General features: G+C 48.0%; 1 protein-coding gene across 1 annotated transcript in view; it reads left to right on the top strand.

Annotated features, from left to right (window-relative positions):
* LOC311140595 (oxysterol-binding protein-related protein 8-like) overlaps positions 1-14,522 on the top strand; it is a 150,366-nt gene that overhangs the window by 12,658 nt on the left and 123,186 nt on the right. The window contains exon 2 of the mRNA XM_084175719.1: positions 3,477-3,531. The gene's annotated coding sequence lies outside the window, so the exon portion shown is untranslated. The remainder of the gene's footprint in view (positions 1-3,476; positions 3,532-14,522) is intronic.

Below are 14,522 nucleotides of genomic sequence, written 5' to 3'. Positions count from 1 at the left end.
TGCCCTCGCCAATTCGTTGATATATATGTTGAAGAGGGTGGGGCTTAAACTGCATCCCTGTCTCACCCCACGGCCCTGTGGAAAGAAATGTGTGTGTTTTTTGCCAATTTTAACCGCACACTTGTTGTTTGTGTACATGGATTTTATAATGTCGTATGTTTTTCCCCCAACTCCACTTTCCATCAATTTGTATAGCAGACCCTCATGCCAAATTGAGTCAAAGGCTTTTTTGAAATCAACAAAGCATGAGAAGACTTTGCCTTTGTTTTGGTTTGTTTGTTTGTCAATTAGGGTGTGCAGGGTGAATACGTGGTCTGTCGTACGGTAATTTGGTAAAAAGCCAATTTGACATTTGCTCAGTACATTGTTTTCACTGAGGAAATGAACTAGTCTGCTGTTAATGATAATGCAGAGGATTTTCCCAAGGTTGCTGTTGACGCATATCCCACGGTAGTTATTGGGGTCAAATTTGTCTCCACTTTTGTGGATTGGGGTGATCAGTCCTTGGTTCCAGATATTGGGGAAGATGCCAGAGCTAAGGATGATGTTAAAGAGTTTAAGTATAGCTAATTGAAATTTGTGGTCTGTATATTTTATCATTTCATTGAGGATACCATCAACACCACAGGACTTTTTGGGTTGGAGGGTTTGTATTTTGTCCTGTAGTTCATTCAATGTAATTGGAGAATCCAGTGGGTTCTGGTAGTCTTTAATAGTTGATTCTAAGATTTGCATTTGATCATGTATATTTTTTTGCTGTTTGTTCTCTGTTATAGGGCCAAAAAGATTGGAGAAGTGGTTTACCCATGCATCTCCGTTTTGGATAGATAGCTCTTCGTGTTGTTGTTTGTTTAGTGTTTTCCAATTTTCCCAGAAGTGGTTAGAGTCTATGGATTCTTCAATTACATTGAGCTGATTTCTGACATGCTGTTCCTTCTTTTTCCGTAGTGTATTTCTGTATTGTTTTAGTGATTCACCATAGTGAAGGCGTAGGCTCAGGTTTTCTGGGTCTCCTATGTTTTTGGTTGGATAGGTTTCTCAATTTCTTTCTTAGGTTTTTGCATTCTTCATCAAACCATTTATCACTCTTTGGTTTTCTGTTAGATATTTTTAGATTTGATAGGGAAGCTGAGAGGTCAAATATACTGTTTAGGTTTTCTACTGCCAAGTTTCACTATTACAGTGGAACGTTTTGTCCAGGAAGTTGTCTAGAATGGATTGAATTTGTTGTTTACTAATTGTTTTTTGGTAGGTTTCAACACTACTTTCCTTCCATCTATAGCATTTCTTAATATTATTCAGTTCTTTTGGCTTTGATGCCTCATGATTGAGTATTGCTCTGTTCAAGTAGACTGTGATTTTGCTGTGGTCTGATAGGGGTGTCAGTGGGCTGACTGTGAACGCTCTGAGAGACTCTGGGTTGAGGTCAGTGATAAAGTAGTCTACAGTACTACTGCCAAGAGATGAGCTATAGGTGTACCTACCATAGGAGTCCCCTCGAAGCCTACCATTGACTATGTACATACCCAGTGTGCGACAGAGCTGCAGGAGTCGTGACCCATTTTTGTTGGTTATGTTGTCGTAGTTGTGCCTAGGGGGGCATATGGGGGAGGGAATGCTGTCACCTCCAGGTAGGTGTTTGTCCCCCTGTGTGCTGAGGGTGTCAGGTTCTTGTCCAGTTCTGGCATTTAGGTCGCCACAGACTAGTACATGTCCCTGGGTCTGGAAATGATTGATTTCCCCCTCCAGGATGGAGAAACTGTCTTCATTAAAGTATGGGGATTCTAGTGGGGGGATATAGGTAGCACACAGGAGGACATTTTTCTCAGTTGAGATAATTTCCTTTTGAATTTCTAACCAAATGTAAAATGTTCCTGTTTTGATTAATTTAATAGAGTGAGTTAGGTCTGCTCTATACCAAATTAGCATACCCCCTGAGTCCCTTCCCTGTTTCACACCTGGTAGTTTGGTGGATGGGACTACCAGCTCTCTGTAACCTAGAGGGCAACCAGTGGGTCCGTCTCCTCTATACCATGTTTCTTGTAGGATGACAATGTCTGTATTTCCGATTTCTTTGGTGAAGTCCAGATTCCTGCTCTTTAGGCCAAAGGCAGATGACCTCAGGCCTTGGATATTCCAGGATGAAATAGTGAAGGCTTTGTGTTCCATAAAGTGTCTAATGTTGTTGGTTGTGTGGTTTGGCCTCAGGCCAGTAATTGTGAGCAGAGCCTGCTGAGCATCTGGTAGAGAACCTGTTGTTTTGGTTCGATCCACTCCATTTCTTTATGTCAAAATGCTATAGCCTAAATGAACTTACATACTGTGAACACACACACCCTTACACAAACACACAATGCAACACAACACGATACAATAGGATATGATTACAGTATGTAGCCTGTATTTCCTATAGACATGCTGCTTCAGCTCCAGGTCCCCAGTCTGTGTCCATCTGCAGCTGCCACCTGGCAGCTCTATGGAAGTGTGTAATACAATTAGCCCAGCCAGCAGAGGGTGGAATGGGGAGGAGTGTGCCCCAAATGGTGCAGATAGAGATTAGGGTGCCATTTGGAATGGATACTTGGGAACATATTTCCTAAATTAAAATCACTTGGAGCTGATTTCCTGGTATATTTAGTATTTTATGTCCAACAATGTAAATTCCCCCAAATATATGTTTTTTATTTTCATATTTTTTTGGTCCTAACATTTTGGGGGCCAAATAAAGGCACCAGTTGGGAAACCCTGGTCTAGGGGCAACTTCACCTACAAAATATCTGCTCCATCAGATTAACCCTCTGTGGTTTGTGTTTGGGGCCCTGAGCCCTGTCACCTTATGTCATTCTGTACACCGTCTGGTGTTAAATATAGCATAGTCTAAATCTCTTCCCTTTCACAATGTAGCCTACACAAGTATCATAGTACACTGTTCTTCCTCTCCTCTCCTCTCCTCTCCTCTCCTCTCCTCTCCTCTCCTCTCCTCTCCTCTCCTCTCCTCTCCTCTCCTCTCCTCTCCTCTCCTCTCCTCTCCTCTCCTCTCCTCTCCTCTCCTCTCCTCTCCTCTCCTCTCCTCTCCTCTCCTCTCCTCTCCTCTCCTCTCCCTCTCCCTCTCCCTCTCCTCCCAAGACCAGTATGTCCCTGTGGTCCAGTGTGACCCCCAGACGGACATGTTAATTGGCCCAGCGACTAATAAACCCCGTCCAACGGGATTAAGGAATGGGTTCTGGAGGCCGGCCAAAGGACATGCCTCACTGAGCCCACTGGCACGGAAGAGATTAAAAACTGTGGAACCCACACACACGTAGAAACACGCGTGCAATCTCACTCGCACACACACACACACACGACTCGGGCACACACTCTGTCTGTGATGGACTGAAACGTATGCTCCACCGGGCTGTATTACAAGGGGAGGGGAGAAAAGCATTGTGACGTCATCATTTCTCTCTCTCTCCCTGAATTCTCTTCTTCCTCAGGCTGGCTGTGGTGTTGCCGTGAGGAGACCGCTTTCCGCTGCGCCAGCTGCATGAGGTAGGTCCTCTATTTGTCAGCGCTAACCTGTCTGTCTGAATGAGGACGCTCCGCTGCTTTTGGTAAATGGGTATGGCGCTCCACACATGACTGTGTGTGTCTGCATGTGTGTGTATTTGTGTGTGTGTATAGGTGATGTGTCTGTAAGTGCATCTGTGGGATGTGTGTGTGTGTGTGTGAGAGATGGAGAGACAGTGTGTGTGTGTGTGTGTGATATGCGATCTCGTACTGCATGCATGGCAAGCTGTGTGGGAGAGCGCGGGGGCTACAGTAGGTTTAGCATGTCTGGTCAGATCAGATATTACACCAGGACTGGTACACAGACAGACATACTGCCTCTCTGAAGTTAGCTCAGGCTAGCTGCATGCCCTGGTGGACCCATGCTACAGAAAGCTTTATGTGGCTCTATCAGTTCCAGCTCTCTGTTATTTCTCTCTGTATCTCTGCCTCCCTCTGTCTCCCTTTGTATCCCTCTGTATCCCTCTGTCTCCCTCTGTATCTCTATCTCCCTCTGCCTCCCTCTGTATCCCTCTGTATCCCTCTGACTCCCTCTGTATCCCTCTGTATCCCTCTGTATCCCTCTGTCTCCCTCTGTATCTCTATCTCCCTCTGCCTCCCTCTGTATCCCTCTGTATCCCTCTGACTCCCTCTGTATCCCTCTGTATCCCTCTGACTCCCTCTGTAGCTCTGCCTCCCTCTGTATCCCTCTGTCTCCGTCTCCCTCTGTATCTCTGTCTCCCTCTGTATCTCTGTATCCCTCTGTATCTCTCTCTCCCTGTGTCTCCCTCTATCTCTGTCGCCCTCTGTCTCCCTCTGTATCTCTGTCTCCCTCTGTCTCCCTCTGTATCTCTCTCTCCCTCTGTTTCCCTCTGTATCTCTGTCTCCCTCTGCCTCCCTCTGTATCTCTGTCTCCCTCTGTATCTCTGTATCTCTGCCTCCCTCTGTATCCCTCTGTCTCCCTCTGTATCTCTGCCTCCCTCTGTATCCCTCTCTCTCCCTCTGTCTCCCTCTGTATCTCTGTCTCCCTCTGTATCTCTGTCTCCCTCTGAATCCCTCTGAGTCTCTGTCTCCCTCTGTATCTCTGTCTCCCTCTGCCTCCCTCTGTATCTCTGTCTCCCTCTGTATCTCTGTCTCCCTCTCTCTCCCTCTGTCTCCCTCTGTATCCCTCTGTCTCCCTTTGTATCCATCTGTCTCCCTCTGTCTCCCTCTGTCTCCCTCTGTATCCCTCTGTCTCCCTCTGTATCCCTCTGACTCCCTCTGTATCCCTCTGCCTCCCTCTGTATCTCTGTCTCCCTCTGTATCTCTCTCTCCCTCTGTCTCCCTCTGTCTCCCTCTGTATCCCTCTGTCTCCCTCTGTATCCCTCTGTCTCCCTTTGTATCCATCTGTCTCCCTCTGTCTCCCTCTGTCTCCCTCTGTATCCCTCTGTCTCCCTCTGTAGCTCTGTCTCCCTCTGTATCCCTCTGTCTCCCTTTGTATCCATCTGTCTCCCTCTGTCTCCCTCTGTCTCCCTCTGTATCCCTCTGTCTCCCTCTGTATCCCTCTGACTCCCTCTGTAGCTCTGTCTCCCTCTGCCTCCCTCTGTATCCCTCTGTCTCCCTCTGACTCCCTCTGTATCCCTCTGTATCCCTCTGACTCCCTCTGTATCTCTGTCTCCCTCTGCATCCCTCTCTCTCCCTCTGTAACTCTGTCTCCCTCTCTCTCCCTCTGCCTCCCTCTGTATCTCTGTCTCCCTCTGTATCTCTGTCTCCCTCTGTATCTCTGTATCCCTCTGTATCTCCCTGTGTCTCCCTCTGTATCTCTGTCGCCCTCTGCCTCCCTCTGTAGCTCTGTATCCCTCTGTATCTCTCTCTCCCTGTGTCTCCCTCTGTATCTCTGCCTCCCTCTGTCTCCCTCTGTTTCCCTCTGTATCTCTGTCTCCCTCTACCTTCCTCTGTATCTCTGTCTCCCTCTGTATCTCTGTCTCCCTGTCTCCCTCTGTATCTCTCTCCCTCTGCCTCCCCCTGTATCTCTGCCTCCCTCTCTCTCCCTCTGTCTCCCTCTGTATCTCTCTCCCTCTGTATCCCTCTGTATCTCTGTCTCCCTCTACCTTCCTCTGTATCTCTGTCTCCCTCTGTATCTCTGTCTCCCTCTGTATCTCTCTGCCTCCCTCTGTATCTCTGTCTCCCTCTGTATCCCTCTGTATCTCTGTCTTCCTCTGTCTCCCCCTGTCTCCCTCTGTATATCTGTCTCCCTCTGTCTCCCTCTGTATCTCTGTCTCCCTCTGTATCTCTGTCTCCCTCTGTCTCCCTCTGTATATCTGTCTCCCTCTGTATATCTGTCTCCCTCTGTATATCTGTCTCCCTCTGTATCTCTCTCCCTCTGTATCCCTCTGTATCCCTCTGTATCTCTGTCTCCCTCTTTCTCCCTCTGTATCTCTGTCTCCCTCTGTATCTCTGTCTCCCTCTGTATCTCTGTCTCCCTCTTTCTCCCTCTGTCTCCCTCTGTATCCCTCTGTATCTCTGTTTCCCTCTGTATCTCTGTCTCCCTCTGTCTCCCTCTTTCTCCCTCTGTATCTCTGTCTCCCTCTTTCTCCCTCTGTACCTCTGTTTCTCTCTCTCTCTCTCTCTCTCTCTCTCTCTCTCTCTCATTCTCTGGTAGCCATACCATATTTTCTCTCTCTGTCAGTCAGATGAAAGTAGGGAGGTGCTTCTGCCCTTAAGTGGAATCCGCTCGGTCAGCACAGTCACCTTGACACAGGGCGATCCGAGTCAGTATTTTCTTCTTCAAACCCCTTCTGAACCAGAGAGGTGGTGTTATGTCAGACAGTCAGTAGAGATCTGAACCAGAGAGGTGGTGTTATGTCAGACAGTCAGTAGAGATCTGAACCAGAGAGGTGGTGTTATGTCAGACAGTCAGTAGAGATCTGAACCAGAGAGGTGGTGTTATGTCAGACAGTCAGTAGAGATCTGAACCAGAGAGGTGGTGTTATGTCAGACAGTCAGTAGAGATCTGAACCAGAGAGGTGATGTTATGTCAGACAGTCAGTAGAGATCTGAACCAGAGAGGTGGTGTTATGTCAGACAGTCAGTAGAGATCTGAACCAGAGAGGTGGTGTTATGTCAGACAGTCAGTAGAGATCTGAACCAGAGAGGTGGTGTTATGTCAGACAGTCAGTAGAGATCTGAACCAGAGAGGTGGTGTTATGTCAGACAGTCAGTAGAGATCTGAACCAGAGAGGTGGTGTTATGTCAGACAGATTTGAGTCATTTACTGTCTCTTTCCTTTATGTTAAATCAAAAAAAGTCTGCGTCCGAAATGACACCTAAAGTCCCATTGATCATCTGGAATGTCCTTTATGTGTGTGTGGTTAATATTCCTTAGGCCAATACTCTTACCTACATGAATTAATGATGTCTAAAGATGCTAAATATTCCCCCATCAGCACAACCTCAAAATGGGACACACAGATTGTTCCCCAGAACAGAAGTATTTTAGAATGACCTGAATTCCCCTTCTTTTAATGGCATCCTATTCCCTATATAGTGCACTGCTTTTGACCCTATGGACCGTGATTTCTATGTAAATCCTCCGAGTCTCTGTCTGAGTCTCACACAAGGTTCCTGGCAGGCTGACATTTCCAAAGTGGGGCCACATTGATTAGTCTCCATAGGAAAGCTCATATAACCTGCCAGTGCTGCCATGAAGCCGTATCCCTTGAGAGAAGCGCTCAAGGCCAGTCATTTTCTCACCTTTCAGAGAGAGAGAGTGAGAGAGAATGTGTGTGTGTGTGGATGTGGAATGAGCCGGAACTGGGTGGAAATGGAGAGTATTTTTCTCTGTTCTGTCTGTCCCCTCTGTCTGTCACGCTGTGGGGGAGATAGACTCACTGCATGCACCCCTATCACTGGACCCTGTTACACCTGACTCAGAACACTGGTGGGGGGAGAGAAAGGTGTCTGTCTGTCTGTCTCCGTCTGTCTGTCTCTCAGTTTGTCCGAGAGTAGTTCTCCCTCATTTGGACTGACAGAAAACACTCCAATCGGATGCTGATCCTGAAATGGTTGACATCTCTGTCTACCACTCACGGATCCTTCACTCGTCTGTGTGTGTGTGTGTGTGTGTGTGTGTGGTGGCTATTTCTTCAACTCCCTTTCTTACTTTTGTAGTCCTTTCCTCCTTATCAATGTGTGTGTGTGTATTAGGTCTGTGACAGCCATGGAATTTTGGATGACGGTTATTTGTCAGCCAAATGACTGCGGTCACTGTTTTATAATCGTTAGAAAGCAAAAAATAACTTATTTGCGACTACACTTTGCTGAAACAAGGAGCAACAAAGTTGAATCACGTTGTAAAGAGTCATTGTTACCGCGGAAACAGACTCAACCTTACGTGTCGTGTTTTTGAAATCCTGGCCGTCTGGTCTTCAGTCAGCTGTTTGTTCCATCTTCTCTCTGCTGTTAGATGTAAACCAGGCTAGCTTTTACTCCGCTGCTTTAGGGTAAAGTTAGTCCACTTCAATATCAAGTTGTTCATCCATAATAGTCTGTTACACGATTATACAATTACCGTGGCAGCCCTAGTGTGTGTGTGTGTGTGTGTGGATCTGTGGAGGTAAGGACCTGAGTCCTAATGAATTGTTGTGATTGTGGCTGATGTTGGTCGGGGCCCATGCAGCAGGCTTACCCTGGTCCCTGCTGTAATCCCCTGTCTGTCTTGTCTGGGCCAAGTCACCAAGCCACTATTTTGGGATTCCCAGCTGCCTGCCAGTGTGTTTGGGAATTATTCATAGGCAGCTCATCCTGACAGGCAGCTGTGGGACAGACCTCAGGAGTGTCTGTGTGTGCGTGTAGTTGTGTACAGTGTGTGCGTGTAGTTGTGTACAGTGTGTGCGTGTAGTTGTGTACAGTGTGTGCGTGTAGTGTGTGCGTGTAGTTGTGTACAGTGTGTGCGTGTAGTTGTGTACAGTGTGTGCGTGTAGTTGTGTACAGTGTGTGCGTGTAGTTGTGTACAGTGTGTGCGTGTAGTTGTGTACAGTGTGTGCGTGTAGTTGTGTACAGTGTGTGCGTGTAGTTGTGTACAGTGTGTGCGTGTAGTTGTGTACAGTGTGTGCGTGTAGTTGTGTACAGTGTGTGTGTGTGTGGTTGGAGCAGGGTTGTTGTGCCACTGCCAAGGCAGAGATAGAGAGAGAGTAGCCTTGCTAACCCATAACACCTGTAGAAATCCAACTATGTTAACGTGGATGTTCTATGAACTAGCTACAGAGTTCCTGGCTCTTTAGTTTATAGCGCTCCACAGAACTTCACCACTTCCACGTGTAAACCCATTGTCCCCTGAGCAGCTCACATTATGTCACAGCGCAGTTCCAGCATTCTCTCCTGTCCCCACTCTTTAACTGCCTCCCAAACGGCACCCTATTCCCTATTTGGTGCACTACTTTGACCAGGCCCATAGGGCTCATAGGGCTCTGGTCAAAAGTAGTGCACTGTATAGGTAAAAGGGTTCCGTTTGGGAGGCAGCCGATGTCTTCTCCATGACTGACTCGGCTCTCCGTTTCCCCTGTAGTTTGTTTCCATCATGAGGAGAAATGGCCACTGGCCCCAGAAGAGCTGCAGAAAATACATATGGAATGGGTGGGGGAAAGCTTCAAGTCAACGGGGAGAAATAAATCATTTTTCAGTGCCCTTCCTTTTTTTCTCTCTCTCTCTTTCGCTCTAACTCTCTCTCTCTTATCTCTTTCAATTAAATTTCAATTTAAGGGCTTTATTGGCATGGGAAACGTATGTTAACATTGCCAAAGCAAGGAAGTAGATAGTAAACAAAAGTGAAATAAACAATAAATATTAACAGTAAACATTACACTCTCTCTCTTCTCTCTCTTCTCTCTCTCTCTCTTTCTCTCTTCTCTCTTTTCTCTCTTCTATCTCTCTTTCTCCCTCTCTCTCTCTCTTCTCTCTTTCTCTCTTTTCTCTCTCTCTCTCTCTCTCTCTCTCTCTCTCTCTCTCTCTCTCTCTCTCTCTCTCTCTCTCTCTCTCTTTCTCTCTTCTCTCTCCTCTCTCTCTCTTTCTCCTCTCTCTCTCTCTCCTCTCTCTTTCTCTCTCCTCTCTCTCCTCTCTCTCTCTCTCTTTCTCTCTCTCCTCTCTCTCTCTTTCTCCTCTCTCTCTCTCTCTCTCCTCCTCTCTCCTCTCTCTTTCTCTCTCTCTCTCCCCCCTCTCTTCTCTTTCTCTTCCTCCCTCTCTCTCTCTCTTCCTCCCCCTCTTTCTCTCTCTTTCTCTCTCTTTCTCTCTCTCCTCTCCTCTCCTCTCCTCTCCTCTCCTCTCCTCTCCTCTCCTCTCCTCTCCTCTCCTCTCCTCTCCTCTCCTCTCCTCTCCTCTCCTCTCCTCTCCTCTCTCTCTCTCTCTCAGTGCATGCTGGGAGTTTTTTGGAGTTTGAGTGTTTGGTATGGAGGGCTTGTCCTAACTTATTTCTTGTTTCTTTCCTTGGTTTTTCCTTTCAATTTCTCTTTTTTATATGGTGGAGGGTTAATGCACTGTTTGTTTTAGTGGTACCCACTGTTTTTATTTTCAAAGCTAGGGAGGAAGAGGACAAAGGTTTAATTTCCTGGGGTTTTGAATGGTGTGGTGTGAGCGATGGCTTCGCAGCCTAGCGCGGGGGAGACGCTGTCGTTACGGCATGGATTCAGGGGTGTTCCCGATAATGGAATTAAGGTGGAGGAGGTTCTGCTCGCGGTCAGCGAACAGGTAGGAGCTGAATTTATACATTGCGCATCCAGAATGAACAAAGCTGTGGTTGTGTTCATGAAAAGAGCACATTTGGTGGGTAGGCTAATTTCTAGTGGTGTATTTGTAAGGGGGGTGTTGGTGCCAATTTCTCCTCTTTCTACCCCTTCGACTAGGGTGGTAGTTCCAAATTTGCCTCCGTTTATTACGGATGATCAAATCAGGAAGGAGTTGAGTCGTTTTGGTAAGTTTGCTAGTGGTTTTCGTGTACTGTCGGCAGGTTTTCAGTCAGATGCCGTTAAGCATGTTGTTTCGTTCCGGAGGCAAGTGTTCATGTTTCTGAATAACAATGAGCAACAGTTAAATGTGCATTTTAAAGTGAGGCATGGGGAGGGGCTCTACGCAGGTTTTGCCAGCACAGATAGTCTACGTTGCTTTGAGTGTGGGGATTTGGGGCATAAGAGCTTTGCGTGCCCACATAAAGGCCGTAGACAAGGTGAGGGTAGAAGGACCAGTGGGGGAAATCGAGGTCAACGTGCAGGGGGCCATGAGACACAGGCAGCAGAGGCTGGGCCTAGTCATGCGACAGATGGTAGTGTAGTTAAGGCTGGGCCTAGTCATGCTACAGTTGGTAGTGTAGTTAAGGCTGGGTCTAGTCATGCTACAGATGGTGGATTAGATGAGGCTGGGTCGAGTCATGCTATAGGTGGTGGTGTAGATGAGGCTGGGCCTAGTCATGATACAGATGGTAGTGTAGTTAAGGCTGGGTCTAGTCATGCTATGGAGGGTGGTGTAGATGAGGCTGGGCCTAGTCATGCTATGGAGGGTGGTGTAGATGAGGCTGGGTCTAGTCATGTTATGGATGGTGGTGTAGATGAGGCTGGGCCTAGTCATGCTACAGATGGTAGTGTAGTTAAGGCTGGGTCTAGTCATGCTACATGTGGTGGGTTAGATGAGAATGGGTCTAGTCATGTTATAGGTGGTGGTGTAGGTAAGGCTGGGCCTAGTCATGCTATAGGTGGTGGTGTAGGTGAGGCTGGGTCTAGTCATGCTATAGGTGGTGGTGTAGGTGAGGCTGGGTCTAGTCATGCTATAGATGGTGGTGTAGGTGAGGCTGGGTCTAGTCATGCTATAGGTGGTGGTGTAGATGAGGCTGGGTCTAGTCATGCTATAGATGGTGGTGTAGGTGAGGCTGGGTCTAGTCATGCTATAGATGGTGGTGTAGGTGAGGCTGGGTCTAGTCATGCTATAGGTGGTGGTGTAGGTGAGGCTGGGTCTAGTCATGCTATAGGTGGTGGTGTAGGTGAGGCTGGGTTTAGTCATGTTATGGAGGGTGGGGTAGATGAGACTGGGTCTAGTCATGCTATAGGTGGTGGTGCAGATGAGCCTGGGTCTAGTCATGTTATGGAGGGTGGGGTAGATGAGGCTGGGTCTAGTCATGCTATAGGTGGTGGTGCAGATGAGCCTGGGTCTAGTCATGTTATGGAGGGTGGGGTAGATGAGGCTGGGTCTAGTCATGCTATAGATGGTGGTGTAGGTGAGGCTGGGTCTAGTCATGCTATAGGTGGTGGTGTAGGTGAGGCTGGGTCTAGTCATGCTATAGGTGGTGGTGTAGGTGAGGCTGGGTTTAGTCATGTTATGGAGGGTGGGGTAGATGAGACTGGGTCTAGTCATGCTATAGGTGGTGGTGCAGATGAGCCTGGGTCTAGTCATGTTATGGAGGGTGGGGTAGATGAGGCTGGGTCTAGTCATGCTATAGGTGGTGGTGCAGATGAGCCTGGGTCTAGTCATGTTATGGAGGGTGGGGTAGATGAGGCTGGGTCTAGTCATGTCATGGATGGTGGTGTAAATGAGGCTGGGCTTAGTCAGGTTATGGAGGGTGGGGTAGATGAGGCTGGGTCTAGTCATGTTATGGAGGGTGGTGTAGATGAGGCTGGGTCTAGTCATGTCATGGATGGTGGTGTAAATGAGGCTGGGCTTAGTCAGGTTATGCTAGTGGATGAGGAGGGTATAGTGGGGAAGGGTAAGCGACTAGGGGGGGTGGAGGAGGGTGTCAAGCGGAAGAGGAAAAAGGGGGAGAAGAAAGGAGGTGGGAGGGCAGAGGCTGGTGTGGTGAAAGGCACCAAGGAACCTTTGCCTGGTGCTGGGGGGTAGGCGCCGACTAGAGAGGAAGGGCAGGTGGTCAGGTTGGGAGATGGAGACGAGGAGGAGGAAGGTGAGTCTGAGGAGGAAGACGATGAGGAGGATGGATTTTACGAAAGACAGAAATGGGGAGGAGCCTCATTCTGGTTCAGCGGGGGTGTTAAGGGACATTATTAATCAGTTTGACCAAATGGATGTTTGGGAGAACTAGACATCCCAACACAAGACAGTATACATGAGTGAAGGTCTTTGGGGCTAGGGTGAGTGCAACCCGGCTTGATCGATTGTACATGTCTAGGAATCAGAGCAATAGGCTGTTGGGCGCTACCATTCTCCCGGTAGGTTTTTCGGATCATCACATAACCATGGCTTGACTGTCTATTTCACCAGATTCAAACAACAACAAAGCGGTCACCCCACCACTTTTTTGTTTCTGAGACATGTGGCTGGAGACATGTGGCCGAATCACTCTCAAATTCATAGACAGAGCTATGGATGGAAGGACTAACCATCCATGATATCAAAATGATAGTTGTAACCATGATTTGATGCTATAAAATAGGCCTCTTTGTTTTTACAATTACATTGTTAACAAACAATGGAGTAAAATAAGCTTAGAGAGAGAGAGATAGGAGGGAGAGAGAGAAAGAGAGTGAGAGAGAGAGACCGAGAGAGAGAGAGAGAGAGAGAGGAGAGAAGAGTAGAGAGAAGAGAGGGAGAATACTTTAAAACTTTTTGTCTTTCTTTAATGGTACATCCTCATTTTATTAAAACCTCATCCCCCCCCCCCCCACCCCCTAAAATAAAATAAAAAATTACCAATATCCCCTGTACTGCATACTCACCTTTTCCTCTACCCCATGTTACAAAAACAACACCACACATCACAATAACCCAAACCTCACCAACTCTACAACCGTATATCCAGACCATCTTCCTCAGCTATACAGACAGCCCCCCCAACACACCATATTTCTTGAAACAGCTCCACACTTTTTATCATTTTATAGAAACCAAAGTCCACCCTAAGGCGCGCAGAGACCATCCCATTAAATAATAGTAAAGGGTCTGTTATCCCTCCACCTTTGACCCTGTTCCTCCTTGTTATCCAAATAGCTAACTTTGACTGAGCAAACAGAAAATTCAACAACACACATTTTTCCTTTTCCTTATTTGAATACCTGTACACCATTATAAACATCCCGACAGTAAACTCCACCCCCAACCTCTCACACAGACATTCCAACTGAGACATTAAAGGCAGTAACCTGGCGCACACAGAAAACACATGATTCACAGTTTCACTCATGACACAGAAAGGACACCCCTGTCTGACTCCCGGTTCAACCCGTGCCAACCAGCTGTTAGTGGCCAGGGCTCCATGTAAAACCCTCCACTGGAGGTCCCCTGACCTCTTTGGTACTGGGAGTTTGTAGAGCCCCCTCCATCTAAAACCCACCATACTCTCCACCCCACATACCCCCTGCCACTGATGTGCCTTCACTCCTGTTAGGCTCCTGATGTTCCTTACCTTAATACAGAGGTTGTATAGGGCTTTACCTCCCACCCCTTCAAACTCCCCCAGGCTCGGAGTGTTAAAAGTCCTCCAGACCCCCTTGCCAGTCCCCAGTCTCTGCCGTCACATGCAGTGGCGGAAACATTGGTGGCCCCTCCCCCTTTGGCCACTTAAACACCCCCTTTACCGGCTCAGACAGTGCCTCCTGGACTTCCCCCAGGAATCTCTCCAGCAGCCTAAGAGATGTTAGTCCTGTTTGTTGTGCTAGGACTTCTGGGGTTTTCCACCCCTCCTCTCCCAGCAGTCGCAGGTCACCCAGCCTTAGTAATCCCGCTGCCATCAGTCGCCTCTTCAGGGTGGCTGACTGAACCGATCTCAAAAGGATGGCTGGGTTGTGGAAGATAGGCTCCTCCCACACCCACAGCCCAGGCTCCACACCCCCTTCTCGTGTGGGCCTTAGTAGCTGCCAGGCCCTCAGCACCGCAGAGTAAAAATCAGAGAGATCTGCTGTACTCAGCCCCTCCAGCCTCATGAGGAATAGCTGCCGGTCCAACCCTAATCCGCCAGCTCTCCTCAGCAGCGCGCATGCTGGCTCCCTCCATCCGACATCAGTATGGTACAGCAGTCTCTGTGCCGC

This window comes from Coregonus lavaretus (genome assembly GCF_964263955.1).
Source record: "Coregonus lavaretus genome assembly, chromosome: 13".
Lineage (NCBI taxonomy): Eukaryota > Metazoa > Chordata > Actinopteri > Salmoniformes > Salmonidae > Coregonus > Coregonus lavaretus.
Note: the sequence above shows the minus strand (reverse complement) of the source record. Positions and strands in the feature narration are given on the sequence as shown.